This window comes from Sus scrofa, unplaced genomic scaffold (genome assembly GCF_000003025.6).
Source record: "Sus scrofa isolate TJ Tabasco breed Duroc unplaced genomic scaffold, Sscrofa11.1 Contig1914, whole genome shotgun sequence".
In the NCBI taxonomy this organism is placed as follows: domain Eukaryota; kingdom Metazoa; phylum Chordata; class Mammalia; order Artiodactyla; family Suidae; genus Sus; species Sus scrofa.
This window is the reverse complement of record NW_018084979.1, coordinates 3,099,115-3,105,219: the sequence shown is the minus strand read 5'-3', so window position 1 is coordinate 3,105,219 and position 6,105 is coordinate 3,099,115.

The window sequence follows — 6,105 nt, the reverse complement described above, 5'->3', positions numbered from 1 at the left end:
AGGTGCGCGGCGAGAAAGAGGGAAGGCCTGGGAGATGGGGTTGAGGAGGCTTGTGCCCGGGGGTTTGGGCTTTTTGCCCACCCTGCCCCGCACCGGCAGCCCCGGGGCCTGCTCCCGCCCTGCGACGGCCCTCCATAATCCGCCGCCCTAGTCGCCAGTGTCTGGCAGAGCCAGGCCCTGACCTGGTGGTGGGAGCAGGGAGGGGAACCTGCACGGAGTGTGCCAGGCAATGGGCGGCGCCACCGGTCGCGGCTCAGGGTAGAACCTGTGGTGGCTGCACCTACTGCTAGGGGACCAGAGGGGTCCAGGCGGTGGGGGGAGGGGCAGGCCAGGGGAGGGACCTGTAGCCAGACTATCCGGGAGCTTGGACTTCATCCCAAGGACAGCGTGACGCCCAAGGGGCATTCGATGCCGCCTGAGACCTGCTCAGATGAGGATTTCAGAGAGCTCCCGGCGCCAAGGGACGCCAAGGGAAGCGGATGGGAGAAGTACAGGACTGGGGGCAGGGGGACGGTCCAGTGTGTGTCCACCCTCGGCTCTGGAAGGGAAGAGGTGGCGGCAGAGGAGTGGGCTGGGTATTCCTGGTTTGCCCCCCCCCCAGCAACTGCATCATCGGTGGCCCCATCCCCCCACTCTCCCCTGGCTTCCGGGTGAGTTTGGACTTCAGCCCAGAGGTTGGGGAATTTCCCCAGCTCCCTCACCGCTGGGCACAGACCTGCCCTCTCCCTGCGGTCCTCGCCCTGCGGCCCCAGCCCCGCTGCTCCGGCCCTGTGTACCCTCTTAGGGCCTTCGCCACCCCTTTGGCTTCCCCTGCCCCTTGCCCATACCTTGGTAAATGGACCTTTGTAAGAGTCCTGTTCTCTCTTTGCTTCCTTCTCCTGCCAGGACCCTGAAGTCCTCCGAGGTAAGGGAGAAAGGAGGCAAAGATGGTGCCTGGTGGTCACCTGGACGCCCTGCTGTCACTGGGAAACAGGGGACAGGCCAGGAGAGCAGGTGTGCAGGGGTTAGCTAGCTGTTAAAAGTTTGACACAGAAGGATGAAAGGACCTGAGGACACTCAGGTGAGCCGTCAGGAGTGTTTGGGCGTCAGGCGGAAGCTGGGGCTGCTTTAGGTATCATCATTTGTAGGTGGTACTTGGAGACATGGAGTGGGGGCAGGCGGGTGGGGGGGGACGAGGTGGACTAGCCAGGAACCCCGTGTGAAGACTGAAAAGAAAACCCTGGGAAGGGCAACCCCCCCCCAAGTTGATTCATACACTGAATACGAATCGTAAGAGTAGCTACAGGATTTTTTTTTTATAACTGTGTGGACCAATCCTGAAGTCCATGAAGAGAATAAAGGAGCAAGAATAAACAGCCTGAAAGGATTTGAATAGCCCTGTCTCCAAAGAAGATACCCAGATGGCCAACAAGCACATTTCTCATGAGCATCTTCTCGATGCTCAGCATCATCGGCCGTCAGGGAGATGCAGATCCAGCCCGCAGCATCACCGCTCCACACCTGTCGGGATGAGCATCAGGGAGATGCAGAGCCACCTCCGTGAGACACTGGGCCACACCTGTCAGGGCGAATACTGTGAGAAAGAAGAGAAGAATCCGTGTGGACAAAGCTGTATGTGGAGGATTAGAACGTATGCATTGTGTGGGGGGCAGGTAAAATCGTGCAGCCTCTCTGGAAAATAGCACAGCCATTCCTCGAAAAACTAAAAGTAGAAGTACTATACAATCCAGCTATTCCGCTTCTGAGCATGTGCCCAAAAGAACTGAAAGTAGGGACTCGAACAGATGTCTGTACACCTGTGTTCATAGCGGCATTATTTTCAACAGTCAGAAGGCAGCTGCATCCTAAGTGGCCATCACTGCATGAGTGGAAAAGCAACATGTGGTGCCTGGAATATTATTCGGCCTTAAAAAGGCTGAATGTGGAATATTACTTAGCCTTAAAAAGGAGGGAATGCGGGTGGATCCTGAGGACATTATGCTGAGTGAAGTAAGCCAGTCAGCAAAGTCTTTATGATTCCAATTCTACGCGGTCCCTGGAGTATTCAAACTCTAGAGACAGGGAATTTCCGTCATGGCTCAGTGGAAATGAATCTCACTAGTATCCGTGAGGATGTGGGTTCGATCCCTGGCCTCACTCAGTGGATGAAGGATGAGGTGTTGCTGTGGCTGTGCTGTAGGCCAGCAGTCAGAGCTCCGATTCGACCCCTAGCCTGGGAATTTCCATGTGCAGTAGGTGCGGGCCCCCCCCCCAAAAAAAAGACCAAAAAAACAATCCTAGAGACAGAGAGGGGGCAGGTGGTTGCCCGGGGCTAGGGGACTGGGAACTGGGAGCCAGTGTTTCCCGGAGACAGAGCTGCAGATTCAGGAAGATGAGAAAAGTTCGGGGAAGAGGTGGCAATGATGGCCGCACAGCGACTCAATGACACCGACGGACTTGATACCTCTGCACCGCACACTTGCACACGGCAGACGTGAGAAATGTTACGTCACCTGCTTCGTCACAATTTTCTTTTTTTTGGTGCTTTTAGGGTTACACTACCACACATGGAGGTTCCCAGGCCAGGGGTTGCATCGGAGCTGCTGCCGGCCTCCACCAGAGCCACAGCGACGCGGGATCTGAGCCGCATCTGCGACCGACACCACAGTTCCCGGCAACGCCAGATCCTTAACCCACTGAGCGAGGCCGAGGATCGGACCCACGTCCTCATGGATACTAGTCGGGTTTGTTAACCACTGAGCCACCATGGGAACTCCTTTTTTTTTTTTTTTTTTTTTTTTTACAATTTTTAAAAGTAAAAAAAAAAAGCCTAAAAAACAATAAACTATAAAATTCTGAAAAAGAAGGCTCTGGTCCTGCCGGAGGGTAGGACCTGTCATAGAACCGGCCAGAACATTATGTCACAGGCAGTTGACTGGACACAGAGATCGGCAGTCTGTGTGATCATTTAGATACAATTTTTTGGTGTTTAAAAACCACAAGGAAAGGGCGTTCCTTAACAAAGGGTGTGGGGACAAGAGGGCGGCAGTCGGAAGGCAACACGATGTTGGCCCCCAACTCACTCCATGATAAATCCCATGTGGACCAGAAATACAAATGCTAAAAACAAACCCGAGAGGATTTCCCATCGTGGCGCAGCAGAAACAAATCCGACTAGGAACCATGAGGTTGCGGGTTCAATCCCTGGCCTCGCTCAGTGAGTCAAGGATCCATTGTTGCCGTGAACTGTGGTGTAGGTTGCAGACGAGGCTCGGATCCCGCGTTGCTGTGGTTGTGGCCCAGGCCGGCAGCTGCAGCTCCGATTAGAACCCTAGCCTGGGAACCTCCATATGCTGCGGGTGCGGCCCTAAAAAGCAAAAAACAAACAAACAAACAAAAAAACCCACCAAAGCATTTGAAGAAAACACCAGAGACTGGGTATTTAACAGCCTCACGGTGAGGAAGGCTTTTTTCCTGCATGACAAAATCAGAAGAGAATTTTTGAACAAATTTAATTCAAATACAAATTGCAACATTTTGCACAGATATAATCTTTTTTTATTTTTTATTTGTAGCTGTGCCTACAGAGTACAGAAGTTCCCAGGCCAGGGATCGAACCCACACCACGGTAGTGACAACATCAGATCCTTAACCGCTGAGCCTCCAGGGAACTCCTAGATCTCCCCTTCGAAGTCAAAGTTGCCGCAGACTCTGGGAAAAGTCGTTGCTAACTCAGGTCTCAACAAAGGGCCGAATCCCCAGCAGGGCGGTCGTATGTTTAGCACGTCGGGCAAGCAGCCTGTCCCTGCAGAAAGAAAGACGCTTCACTCCACCCGAGATCAGAGAAATGCAAACCCACAGGACCGGGAAGTAATAGTTTCCACCTACAGCCTGGCCGACACTGGCGGTTTTGAAGAGGGACGGGATGGACGGGGAGTGGTGGTGAGACGGGCCCCCCCAGCTAGCGAGTGAGTCCGAGGCTGGAGGTGGGCAGACATTGCCCACCAGCTTTCAGAAACCCAAGTCCGGCCAGCTGGGCGGCTTCTCCGGGTCTGTCTTGCAGGAAGGTTCTGGCTTCTGTGCCCAGCAGGCTGAGATTTGCCTCATTGCTTCTCACTGAAAGCAAAGCTAGAAACAGCAAGACTGCAATCCATCCAAGGCCACCAGTGAGGGACTCCAGATGCCGTGGGCACCTCGCAGCAGCTCCCTGGGTGGGCACAGAGCCAACTCCACAGGGCGGGCCCAGCCCGCAGGAACCGGACGCGGGAGACCGAGCTTCCACCCTTCGCCCTCGGTTCTGACTGAAATTTTAACCCAGGAAGCTATATTAATGATGACTTAAAAACTAAAAAAAAAAAAAAGTGACAAAATGTTCCGTTTTCTGATGGGGGCAGTCAGCATGTGACAAGGGAGTGTCCCGCACAGCCTGAGGACACAGGGCACCACGGCCGGGCTGGGGTCTGAGCTGGTGCCTGGGGCTTGAAGCGGAGTGGGCAGACCCCCTTTCCAGATGAATAGGAGAGATAAAGCCGGGGTGCAGTGGGGCAGGGGCTCCCCCGATCCCAGCCGGGCCCCCGGCCCCAGGCCCTGCTGCCCTCTGATGCCCCTGGACCCAGCAGCCTCCAGCAGGGGTGGGCTGGAACCAGCCTCCTGAAGCCCACACCCGGTTCTTCAGGAGCCATAGGTCTGGGTTCCCTGGTTGAATTCACACAAGCTGGGACCTGGGACCCCGACTGTCCCTTTGCCTTTGCCGCCAGTGTCACGTGCCTTTGCCGCCAGTGCCAGCAAGAAACCTCAGTGGTGACCCGTGACTCCTGACACAAAGGTGACAGACACAGGCTCAGGTTCCTTCCTGAGCGGGGCAGGGCCTTCTTTCCTTCCCCGTCCGTCCTGCCCTGCCGGCCCCTGCTGGTGACCAGGACCTGGGCCTTCCTGGGGGGCCTTCCCGTTGTGTGTGTTGGCTGCATGGCTGCCCCGACCAGTGCAAGCCACCCAGCCCCGGCCAGGTCGAGAATGGTCTGCAGGCCTGGGCCCCCCTGGCCCCACCGGGAGCGTCCTGGAGGGGGCTCGTCTGCGCCTGGGAGCCAGCCCTGTGCACTCAGGGACAGGAGGCAGGTGGCCCAGACAGGCCCTCCCCTCGGCCCCCGCGCTCCCCATCAGAGGCTGGGGGGCCCCTGGCCGCTCTCCCCGGTCCTCTGGGCGCAGCCTCAGGGCGAGGTAATTATCTGCAGACAGCAGGAGGGCCAGTCCGCAAAGTCTGAGCTGCATTGTGCCCACGTTTAATTATTCGGCCGCTGAGCGGCAGCTGCCAGCACCGCTCCAGCCTGAGGGGCGCTGGTTGGGAGCAGCAGATGCTGGGTTGTGGCAGGACAGTCGTCAGCCCCAGCAGGGCTCAAACCTCGGGGCAGAGAGGGAGGGGCTGTGTCCCCATAACCCCTGCGCCCGCACCCCACGCAGAAGTCAGCCCTACCAAGGCAACCCAAGAATGGGTGGGCAGGGCAGTGGCCGCAGGTCACCAGATTCCTGCCCTTGCCCCTCCCCCATTCATTCCCCCCCTTCTTACTCTCCTCCCCCATGCCTGCCCTCCCCATGCTTGCCCACCTTGCTCTGCGCCCCCATCCACACTTTTTATTTTAAATGGCCTTTTATTTTAATGCACAGAATGGGATTTTTGCTTCATCTCTCAGATTTGTTTTTTGTTTTTAACTACATTTATTTCCTTTGTGTACTTTTTTTTTTTAGGGCCGTACCCGCGTCATATGGAGGTTCCCAGGCTAGGGGTCTAATTGGAGCTATAGCCACTGGCCTACACCACAGCCACAGCAATGCCGGATCTGAGCTGAGCTTGCAACCTACACCACAGCTCACAGCGATGCCGGATCTTTAACCCACTGAGCGAGGCCAGGGATCAAACCCGCAACCTTGTAGTTCCTGGCTGGATTCATTTCCGCTGCACCACGACGGGAACTCCTCCTTCATGTCTTTTAACTCACTTACCTGTGCTTTTTCTACAGCTGTGAAATTTGAATAAAGTCATCATATTTTAAAATGCACTACAGGAGTTCTTGTTGTGGCTCAGCAGAGACAAACCCCACTAGTATCCATGAGGACATGGGTTCAATCCCT